Below are 12,498 nucleotides of genomic sequence, written 5' to 3'. Positions count from 1 at the left end.
ATAATTTTTATTTTAAAAATCTAATTTATAAATAGATAAAGCAATTTGAAAATTAACAAAAGAGTAGCCCTATTTTTTAAGCAATGTTTTAGGGGAGTTAGAGTTGTATTTTTAGCCGATTGTTCTTTAGTTTTGTCTCTACTTAAACTATTAAAATAAGGGTGTAGAAGCATTTTTGAACACCCCCCCCCCCCCAAAAAAAAAAAAAAAAAAAAAAGAGAGAGAGAGAATCCCAAACAAGAAAAACCCCTTAAATAGTGTATATATACACACACACACAAAAAGTCATTAATGTGAATATCAAATGATATTTTTTTAAAAGAAATCTCATAAAACATTTGCGTATTCACCATATATATTTTTTATCTTTTAAGGATATTTTGAATGAATAAGTTGTTAAAGTTCCACTAATGAATCATATATTCTTAATTGTTAGATTAACACCAAGTTTGACTTCCGCAAATTATGTTATTAGGTAATTATCTCAAATTTGATTTCTTATTACACAAATTTTATGAAGAAGAATAAATTAGTAGATGAAGAATTTAATGTCCTGTTAAGCAACTTTTTTTTCTATATTAGTTTTTGAAAGATAATAATAATGTTCTTTCTTTCTCTTTTTACTTTTGTTAAGACTCAAGCTTTGTTATTTTCCCTTTTGTTCAGGAGCCATTTACTTTTTATAGGTTTTGAATCTTAAAAGATATTGATTAAATAAGGAATTTTTTTCCTTTTATTTTTTTGAATGAATTTCGAAAACATAGAAGAGATAATAGTGTATTCACTATAGGTGTGATAAAAATTTAATATGTTAATAAAAAAAATACATAAAATAAATTCACCCAAAAAAATAAGAAAAAAAATTCAAATTCTAATTGAGGCAGGGCATTAGTTGTAAACTAACCGTTAGCTGCTAATTCTAATTTGTAAACATATTTGTTTGTTTCAATCAGATATAAACGAATGCAAAGACAAGACACTCAATAAATGTCTCAACAAGTCAGATTATGTGAATACACAAGGTAGCTACAATTGCAACAAGCCAAAATCTCCAGTGAAGATAGCCATTATAGGTATGTCAATTTTTTAACCGTTATAGGTACGCCTTATACTGATTTAACTAGACAGTAACTTGTGTAATGCATGAAAAAATTTTAATATAATAATTTTTCTCTATCACTTACAATATCTTCAGGTAGCCCAAAGTATTTCACCACATTTTTGTAGTACAAATCAGTAGCTACCTCTGCTGTACATGTACTTGGTGCAGCCATAAGAACAACATACTTTGAGAACCGATCAACCACTACGAATATTAAACCCATCCCTTTAACTTTTGGCAAACCAGTAATGAAATTCATTGAAACTGAAACCTATGGACTTTCTGGTATAGGAAGAGGCTGCAACAAACCTGCTTCCTTTTGAGTTAAGCCCTTGTCTTGTTGGCAAACTAGACAAGTCTTCACATATAACTCAATGTCCAACTTCATTTTAGGCCAGTAATAAGAACGAGATAGTAAAGCATACATTCTATCCTAGATGTCCTGCCCGTTGTGGATCATGAGTTTCCTTTAGAAACTCTCTACGAATCTTCCCATTTGGAACAAATAGCGTACCACCCTTGGCATAAAGCAACCCATCCTCAAGCCAATCACGCCTCACAAAGCCTGCAATCACATTTTGTACTATCTTCTGATAGCTAGCATCAAGCCTAGCACTTTTTTTGATCCTGTCCACAAAATCTGACTCCACTCTTGTTAAGGCAACCACATACTCTTGTACCTGTTTGCGGCTAAGTGCATTTGCTACTTCATTATGCTTGCCTGGTTTGTGCTCCCACATAAAATCATGCTCTTGTAGCAACTCTTGCCACCTAGCTTGCTTTGGTGACAGCTTCTTTTATATGGCAAAGAAGGTATTAGCCACATTGTTTGTCCTTACCACGAACTTAGGCCCTAGCAGATACACCCGCCATGCGAGCAAAAAATGCACCACTGCAATCATTTTTTTTCATGAGCTAAACACTTCTGTTTTGCTATATTCAACTTCCTACTCTCATAGGCAACAGGATGTTTCTCTTGTACCAGCACACCACCAATTGTTTTGTCAAAAGCATCAGTATGGACTTAACTCAAAATCTGGCAGACGCAGCACAAGCTTACTTGATACAACAACTTTTAGCTTCTCAAAAGCTTCTTGACATGCATTTGTCCACACCCATTTCTTGTCCTTTTTCAGCAAATTTTTGAGAGGAGAAACTTTCTTGGAATACCCTTAGATAAACTTCCTATAGTAGTTAGCTAATCCAAAGAAGGATCTCAATTCGGTCACTATGGAGGCCAATCAAGGATAGCCTGTATCTTCCCCTCATCCATCATCATAATACCCTTGTTGACTTTATGCCCTAGAAACTTAATCTCCTACTGGGCAAACTCACACCTCTCTTTCTTAACAACCAATTGATGTTCCCTTAATTTGGACAGCAGCTTCCTAAGGTGTTCCAAGTGATCCTCCAAGGATTCACTATATATTACTATGTCATCCGAGTAAACCATAACAAAGCGATCCACATACTCATAGAAGACATCATTCATCAAATTACAGAGTGTAAGAGGGGCATTTGTTAAACCCAAAGGCATAACTAAAAACTCATAAGAACCATACCGGGTCACACAAGTAGTCATAGGCTCATCCCCTTCAACAATCCTCAATTGCCAATAACCTGATCTCAAGTCTAGCTTTGTGAAGTAGACGGCTTTCCTCAATCTGTCAAAAAGGTCTTGAATCAAAGGGATTGGATACTTGTTCTTCACAATCACTTTGTTCAAGGCTCTATAGTCCACACACATCCGCAATGAGCCATCTTGCTTCTTTTGGAACAGAACAGGAGCACCATAAGGAGCCTTGGAGGGCTGAATGTGGCTTGCATCTAGTAGTTCTGTCAACTGCTTTCTCATCTCAGCCAACTCCATTAGGGACATTCTGTATGGGGCCTTCGAAGGAGGCTTTGATCCTGGAACCAACCCTATGGTCAACAGCATGCCTTGGTGGAAAGGTCTTAGGCAATTCTGTAGGCATCACATTAGCAAACTCCCCCAACAGTCTAGCCACGACATTTGGAACTTCAACAAACTTGTCCTGCTTCATCTCAATCAATGTAGCCAAGTAAGTCATCTCACCCTTCTTCAGCCCATGCTCAACCTGTATGGCTGAAACCATTGGTTTTTTTTCTCTTGCTAGTCTTGCTATTTCCTACCCCATGCCTAACAGGAACATAGCATGGCTACTTCTCATCAAGGATTAACAATACTCCAATGAATGGCAATAAGGCAGCCTTAGCAGCCATTAAGAACTCATCACCCAGAATTACATCAAAGTCATCTAACTCCATGACTAGGAAATTTACCTTTCCTGTCCACTCACCAACCTTAAACTTCACTCCATAAGCAATTTTCAACACAAGTTTTGCCTCTAAGTTTACTGCATTGATCTTACTTGGACATTTGCTCACTTTTAAACCAAGCCGTTGGACCATCCGATCAGCAACAAAATTGTGGGTAGTACCAGAATCAAGCATACCCTCAGCCCCATTCTTGTTTATCTCCACTTGAACATAAGAAAGACCTCTAGAAGTATCTTATACACGTAATGCATTTAGTAATTGTAAGGGGTTCACTCTTCTGGGAACTTCTTTATCGGACTGTCCACCACCATCTTCAACAACCATGGCATTAAGCTTCTCATGCTTTGGACAGTCTCTTGCACAATGTGGGGCATTGCAAATGAAGCAACCAGCATTAAGCTTGGGCTGTTATTTGCTTGGTTGAGAGGTAGAACTCTCTCCCTTTTTCTTGTTACCCCAATTTTTCTTCTGCTTATCCTTTTTCTTGCCATCCTTTTTCTGCTTCTCTTTGCCTTTGTTCTTGGACTTATGTTTTTCATCATCACCACTAGGCTTGTTGAACTTGTAGTCCACTAAGGCATCTGCAGCAAACATGGCAGTAGGCAAGTCATGCATAGCCTACCTCTTTAACTCCAATTGTGCCCAATGCTGTAAGCCAAACATGAAATTGAATAGCTTGTCCTCTTTAGACATGTTCTTGATATCCAGCATCAAAGAACTGAATGTCTTGACATATTCCCTCACTATAGTAGCATGCTTCAATTCCTTTAAGGCGTCTCTTGCAACCCAGGCAGTGTTGGTAGGCAAGAATTGGTCCTTTAATTCTTTCTTTAAGGCTTCCCACGAGTCAATTTTCCCTCTACCAGTATCTGCATCATCTTCCACATGGGTTCTCCACAATAACTTGGCATCCCTTGAAAGATACATGCTAATCGTTACCATCTGTTAACTAGGCACCTTGGCAGCCTTGAAGTACTGCTCCATATCCCATAGGAAATTCTCCAAATCCTTGGCATTCCTAGCACCATTAAAGGGCTTTGGTTTAGGCACCTTCACTTTGGTGGCCACTTCCCCCTCCCTAGGCAGGCCACTCATTGCTCTCTTCAACAGGGCAATTTCTGTTTCAAATTGGCTTTGGGCCTCCCTTGCTGCTTGGTTTTGGGTGTCCAATTCAATAGCCAACTCTTCAACACGAAGCAACACAATATCCCTCTGTTCTACAAGATCATTCCTCACCAAAGTAGTTTCTATAGAGAGAGCTTCCAATCTATCACACATAGAAAGTTGTTCCCCCTCTCTAGGAACTCCAAGTATGTTCTCCAAGACAGTCACCCTTGTCTTAGTGTCCAAAGACATGGTAACCAACCTCTAATACAAATTGTCACATGCTGAAATTTTATTTTAAATTTTCTGCCTGTGATGGCACTAAGCCCCTGACATAGTCTCAGCCAACACACCACACACATACACACATACTATAGGAACACTAGGATAGAATTTCAAGGGAATTCACACACACACCGCACACACAGTATTTACAGGGCACCAACCCCAACCTTTATTACTTAATATCAAGTACAAAGGAAGCCTGGAGAATACACATGAAATTCTTTGAGCCAAAATTACACACTCTGCTTTGATAGCCCTAACAGCCTAAGATAAATGCACAGAAATAACTATACTGCCAAGTAACTGCCCCCTTATCCAGAACTTGCTACCACATGTGGTTCTGACTTAGGACACCTTCAACTGTTGCTGTCTTGGCCTGCCCTCCAGTTTCCAACCCTTACTTAGCAGGTCTGATCATCAGAAAAGCTAGGAACTGCTTGGTAATTGCTAGTAACTGCTGCTACACACTTTGTACATGCCAGCCCATGTCTCAGACATCATGGGGCTTCTGCCCATGCTTTAGCAGCCCACACACACTTTTTCTAGCACGTTTTAGAAGGCTTGGCCCTTACCCAAGCCCTTCTCATCAGCATCACAGCTCACACAACATGCCTATTTGTAGCAAACAAGTAACTGTCATCAGCCCACTCACATAAGTCCATGCATTTTGTCAGAACCAACCAGCCCAATGCCTTGCACAGCATATCATCATCACAATAGCCCAGCACTGCCTTGCACTTAAGCTACCAAGCCCATACACAAAGCAACCATTAACCAAGCCACCAATGCCATGCACCATCTCATATGGTCAGCACCACCTGTGCTGCCCAACATCAAAATCTGTCTCGGCCCACCATGGCCCTTCTTCTGCCATGGCCTTAGGGCATCATGTGGAGTAAGGTGCCTCCATATGCTACCCCTCATCATGCTCATCATACTAAATCCAGTAGGGAGACTCGGCTTGTCTCCCTCAAAGAGCAGTTAGGAGCTTCACTAGAAGGCATGAGGAGCCATTGGTGTGTTGAGAAAACATAGGGCTAAGCGACTAGCTTGATGTTGCCCAAGCACTCCAATTCCTCATGCCATCATAATCAACAACTAAAGCTCCTAACAAACCACCCCACCAAAAGAAGTCATGTCCTCGTCGGTAGGGTATCCTAAAATGCCTTCACCTCTTTCTCAAACTACCACAATGTAGATGCCTTCTCCCAACTTGCCTCTATTTCAGCCGCCCTTTCCACTTCACTAAGTAGTAACTTATCATATTTTCTCCATTTCGATAACCTGTCACCTTCTTATCAAGAATTCTGTCCACTTCACAATCAAATATGAATTTTGATAATCATAATAAATACTGATAGACATTTATTATTATTATTGTATTTGTATATAGAACTATATATTCTACCATTAAAATAAAATATAATGTGCCGTTATTCAAATTATGGGTTTAAATTAATATAGAAACAAATTTAAATTCAATTAAAAAATATTATAATAACGTGTAAAGTTGTGTAGTCTCTAAAGCTTATTTGGCAAAATATTTGAGGTGAAACATAAGTCAAATGTTTTCAATATTGTAAATATTAGTCGTTAACCTATGTAATGCATGTGATAATTTATTTCAACATACATTACTTTCAACATATATCATTAACAACACTACCACCGGCCAGAAAAGAGTGGCTCCGATACCATAAAGGGGGAAGGGGACGCACAGCTGAAGGGAAGAGACGGAGACGGAAGCACAGTATAATATATGTTGAAAGTAATGTAAGCAAAATAGATGAAAGCAATAATAAGGCGGTAGAACTAGCCAAGTAGTATATAACAAAATAATTCAAAATAAATAAAAGCAATTTAGAACCGTCCGGTATGTCGGTAATCCATCCAAGGTGGCGGTAGCAATAAGTAGTATAATGAACATAAAGTTAACTGAAAATACTTCTTTATTGAAAGTAGAGTTAAACACTTACAGTAGTAGAAGTGAATATAAGATCTCAGAATAGATTAACAGTTACAAAGCTTGAACTAGTCCTAGTTACAAGGTTTGTAGGAATAAGGTAGTAGTGAACAGTGTCATGAACAGTAAAAGTGAACAGTAAAAAGTGAACAGTAATCCGTGAACAGTAATCTGTGAATAGTAACCCCGTGAACAGTAATCCGTGAACAGTGACAGGTGAATAGTGAAATTCTTATTGTTGTCTTCCAAACTTCCGTAGCATGCTTGTCCTTTGCTTGTCCAAATCATGCAGAAAATAGCTTTGAAACACTTTAGACTCTAGTCCAAACTAGTCTTGGAGCACTTGAAACTTTAGTCCAAAAAGGTACATAAAGAGTCCTCCAAGAATATTGTGAAGATTTAAGGGAGTAGACCTTGTCGGAAGGAGCATGGCATATGGTACACATGTGGCTTTTCACAGGCGCATGGGAATATACAGTGAATTGCCGCAGACGCATGGGAAAAAACAGTGATTTCTCAGCAGGAGTACTTGAATGTTGTAATATTTTTAGCCATTGTGCAGGCCAGACAAATAGAGAAGCAATCATTAATAAACTGCAAGGGGTCAGTAGAATCTTGACTAAAACAGTTCTTGATAATGGGAGTATCAAGAAAATAACTTTATCAGTGAGAGCAATAATGTCACAAAATTAATCAGTAGAAGGAGCATCGGATGGGTATCCATCAAATGGATCAAAAGGGCCTTGTGTAGAGTTGCATGGATGGTCATGGTAAATAGCATATCTATTGCAGAATCCGCAATATAATATTGGTTCAAACACTGGTCTTTTTCCCAGGATGAGTAGGCTCCTTGGATTATAGTGATTGGTTATTCGCAACCGAGCAATAGCATCAACATATGGCCTGGGACCAAAAATAGAAATTCTATCAGTACTTCCTATGAAATGATAATTCTTCCATAGACTCTGAGCCACCTCAATAATTTGGTTATTGAAATAATCATTCCAACATTCGGCTAGAGCATAAGGATTATTAAAGGACAAATGAGAATTTCCTTCAAACCATTGTCCTTGGTGAGTATGTCCATTTATGAGAATAAGATGCTTTGAAGGCTGGACATTCATCCAATTATTTCTTTCCCATTTTGGCAAAGTGCTCCAGCATCTGATAGAAACAAAAGGACTAGAAAATCTTTTAATAGCGTCCTGAATTATTTGTGGAAGCTGGCTGGCTTGATGATGGCTTGTTAACTTTAAGAACCTGATAAAGCCATATTCAAACATATGAGAAAGCCAGTTAGGATCAGGATCAGTATTATCATCTTCTTCGGGAGCATTAGCAAATGGACCATCAATAATAAATGGACTACCATCATAATTAATCAAAAGACCAAGAAATGGGTGTTTCTTTTCATACACCCTAAGAGTACTTCCAAAGTGTTCTTCCCATTCCAATTGGATGAACACATTATCACCTTCATCCAATTCATCAGGATCAGGAATAGTAGCTGTAACAAGTTTCTTGAAACATGTGAACTATAGATCAAAAGATCCAAACATAGCCTTGCTTTCTAGAATACGAGATTGTATGTCTATAGGCAAGTTGGCAACAACACTTCTTAGCTGAGATTGGGTCTTAAGACTCAGTCTAGCAAAATCAGTGCCCATTAAAGTCATTTTATCCTTTGAATGGATATTCTCTTTGCCAAAGAGTTGACTAATGTAGTTATCAAGGCGAACCCTAAGAGCCGCATTTTTCGGAACAAGATTATTTTCAGAGGGTTAACAGAGGCAGAGGTTTAGTCCTATATTGGAAGAATGACTTGGTGGTTGATGTGGTTTCCTCTTCCTTGAACAACATAGATGCGATCATAGATAAAGACTCATAGGCAGCTTGGCACTTTACCGGTTTCTACGGCGAACAGGAGACTCACAAACGACATGAATCTTGGGACTTACTTCGTAGTTTGCATCACCAAAATTCACTGCCTTGGCTGTACACCGGGGATTTCAATGAGATCTTAAAGCAAGGTGAGAAGCTAGGGGGACGAACAAGACCACCGGGACAAATGCAACTTTTTCGAGACATATTAGATGAATGTGGACTCATGGACATTGGTTTCAAGGGCTCTCCTTATACCTGGAGTAAACTTTATAACAATGGGGATTCGATTTGGGAGAGGTTAGACAGAGCAGTGGTCTCCTATGAATGGTTTTAAAAATACCCAGGTACTCGGGTTGACCACATGGACAGTACAACTTCAGACCACAAGATTCTATGGATTGAACAGTCAGACTTGGATTGCTCAAAGAAAAAGAGGCTTTTTAGATTTGAAGAAATGTGGCTAGGTGACAAGGGATGTGGGCAGAGGGTGGAAGGATTTTGGCAAGTAAACTATGAAGAGGAAGGAAATAACAGGGTGGTCAAAAAGGTTGAAAAGTGTGGGAAGGCATTAACTCAGTGGAGTAAGGATTGCTTTGGCAATGTAAAAAAGCAACTAGAGAAAAAAAAAGAAGAGAATTGATACGGGTAGAAAAAATGGTTCTCCAAGGGGGAAACTCGGGCAGATTGGTTGAGCTCAAAAAAGAAATTAATTCTTTAATGGACAAAGAGGAAAGAATGTGGCGACAGAGGTCACGCACCTTGTACCTTAAAGATGGTGACCGTAATACTCGTTTTTTTCACTGTCAGGCAACTCAAAGAAGGCGCAAGAACCTCATCACTGGAATTAAAGATCAATCTAATACCTGGTACACAAAACCAGAGGAAGTTTCGAACATATTCATGACATATTTTCAGCAACTTTTCTCATCCTCCAACCCAGAAATTGCCGAGACAGATTTGGACTCCATACCGCGGGTTGTCACAGCTGAAATGAACGAGGATTTGACTGAAAACTTTCAAGCATGGGAAGTTGAGTTGGCTTTGAAGCAAATGGCACCGTTTAAAGCACTGGGACAGGATGGTATGCCGCCATTATTTTATCAGAACTTTTGGGAATTGGTAAGGGGTGATGTAATTCATGATGTGTTGTGTTTTTTAAATTCGGGTTCCCTTTCAAACTCGCTAAATCATACATTCATCACTTTGATTCCAAAAAAAAAAAAAATCCAAAGTATGTTACTGAGTTCAGACCTATAAGCTTATGTAACGTGCTTTATAAGATTTTTTCAAAAGTTCTTGCTAACAGGTTGAAGAGAGTTCTCCCCAGCATTATCTAGGAGCATCAAAGTGCCTTTCTGAAAGGGCGCTTAATTACTGATAACATTCTGGTTGCTTTCGAAACACTACATTATATGAAAAATCACAACTCTGGAAATTCAGGGTTCATAGCCCTAAAACTCGATATGAGTAAGGCATATGACTGAGTTGAATGGTCTTTCTTGAAAGCGGTAATGGTACAGATGGGGTTTAATGATCGGTGGATAGGCTTAGTCATGGAGTGTATCACCTCAGTCACTTACTCAATTTTGATAAATGGGGAACCTAGTGGAGAAATAAGGCCAAACCGGGGCATCCGCCAAGGTGATCCGTTATCACCATATTTATTTCTGCTATGCTTAGAGGGCTTACACAGGATGATTCACAAAACAAAGGAGGAGGGTGATATTCAGGGGGTATCTATTTGCCGCAATGGCCCTAAACTAACACACTTATTTTTTGCAGATGATAGCCTTCTATTTTGTAGGGCTACCACTCATGAGTGTGAAAAGGTGATGGATATTCTCTCATCTTATGAAAAGGTGTCGGGGCAAAAATTGAATAGAGATAAAACTTCACTCTTTTTTAGCAAGTCCACCCCAAATGAAGTGCAGAGGCAGATTATGGAAGCTCTTGGAGTTAATGACTTGAAGCAGTATGAAGATTATTTGGGCTTGCCGGCTATGGTTGGGAGGAACAAAAGCGCTAGCTTTGATCAATTGAAGCAAAAAATTTGGAAGAGATTGCAAGGTTGGGAGGGTAAGCTCTTGTCACAAGCGAGTAGGGAAGTACTCATTAAATCGGTCATCCAGGCAATCCCCACCTATATTATGAGTTGCTTTAAACTCCCTATCACCTTGTGTCATGAGATTGAGACACTAATATGGAAGTTTTGGTGGGGGCAAAGGGGAGATAGGAGGAAGATACATTGGGTAAGATGGGACGACATGTGCCAACATAAAGATCAAGGTGGGATGGGGTTTAAAGATTTGACAATGTTTAATAAGGCGATGCTGGCGAAGCTAGCTTGGAGACTTCTTCATGATGATGACTCTTTGTTCTACCGTGTCTTCAAGGCTAGATTTTTTCCCAAAGTTTCCTTTCTAGAAGCAAAGGATTCGTCCTCCGCTTCTTATGCATGGAAGAGTATTCTAAAAGGTAGGGAAGTCATTCAAAAGGGGGCCCTTTGGAGAGTGGGAGATGAGAAGCAAATAAAGATTTGGGGAGACAATTGGTTGCCAACACAATATTCAGCCAAAATAACTACTCCGGTTATTTTTGGACAGGAAAATTCGAATGTGGAAATGCTCATTAACCCGGTAACTAGGAGATGGAGGGAAGAGGTTATTGATCATGTTTTTAATGTGCAGGATGCAGAGGCCATTAAAAATATTCCCTTGAGCTTGACTAACCAATCGGATGCACTAGTTTGGCCGTTTATGCCTTCCGGCAAATACTCAGTTAAATCCGGATACCGGTTTTTATTTGAGAGCTTTGCCCAATCCCAAAGAACAGCCCAAGATTTAGCATTTTGGAAGAATTTATGGAGTCTGAAGGTGCCTAGTAAGATCAAGAATTTTGTATGGCGAGCTAGCAGAGAAGCATTGCCAGTGAAAGCAAATTTATGTCGTCGACGAATCACTTTGGAGGGTCAATGCGAAATATGCAGAACAGGGGATGAAGATTGCTCACATGCTCTTTTCTTTTGTTCTGATGTGCAGGTAATGTGGAATGCTAACCCTCAATGGTGGTGGCTTTCAGAGATGACAGGACGAAGCATCAAGGATATTTTCAAACAAGCCTTTGAAGAAAAAATGGATGTTGCTCTGCTGGCATTCACGAGCTGGGCTATATGGAATAGACGTAATCAGGTGCGGCTTAAGGAAACAGCATGCCCACTTGATCAGATACATGGCCTGTCAAAAGATAGGACATACGAATTTCAGCTATTGCACCAAACGGTTGGAACGCCACAGCATAGGAACCATGTTAGATGGAAACCACCAGACCGAGGCTCATACAAAGTTAATTATGACGGAGCCATCTCTGCTCAGCAAGTGAAGGCTGGTATTGGCGTCATAATCAGGAATGAAGATGGTGCTATAATGGCTTTGATGATACAACAATTGCCACTCCCAACAACAGTGGCCCAAGTCGAAGCGTTAGCCACGAGGAGAGAAGTTGAATTTGCACTTGAACTTGGTATGACTAAAGTAATCATGGAAGGAGACTCTGAAGTTATTTGCAAGGAACTCCAAGATCCCAGCACATCTCTGGCTTTACACGGGCATATTATCCAAGATATTAAATGTCTGTCAAATGCTTTCCAATGTATTAACTTTCCTCATGTACGCCGTCAGGGTAATACTGTAGCACACGCTTTGGCAAAAATGGCTGTCACGGAGCCAAATCAAACTGTCTGGATGGAAGGTGTACCACCAGACATCCACCATATTGTTCAGGCTGATTTAGCCACCTTTGAGTAGTAATAATAGAAAGCTTCATTCTTAAAAAAAAAAAAAAAAAAAAAAAAAAAAAAAAA

The sequence above is a fragment of the Quercus suber genome, unplaced genomic scaffold (genome assembly GCF_002906115.3).
Source record: "Quercus suber isolate HL8 unplaced genomic scaffold, Cork oak 2.0 scaffold_1048, whole genome shotgun sequence".
Lineage (NCBI taxonomy): Eukaryota > Viridiplantae > Streptophyta > Magnoliopsida > Fagales > Fagaceae > Quercus > Quercus suber.
Note: the sequence above shows the minus strand (reverse complement) of the source record.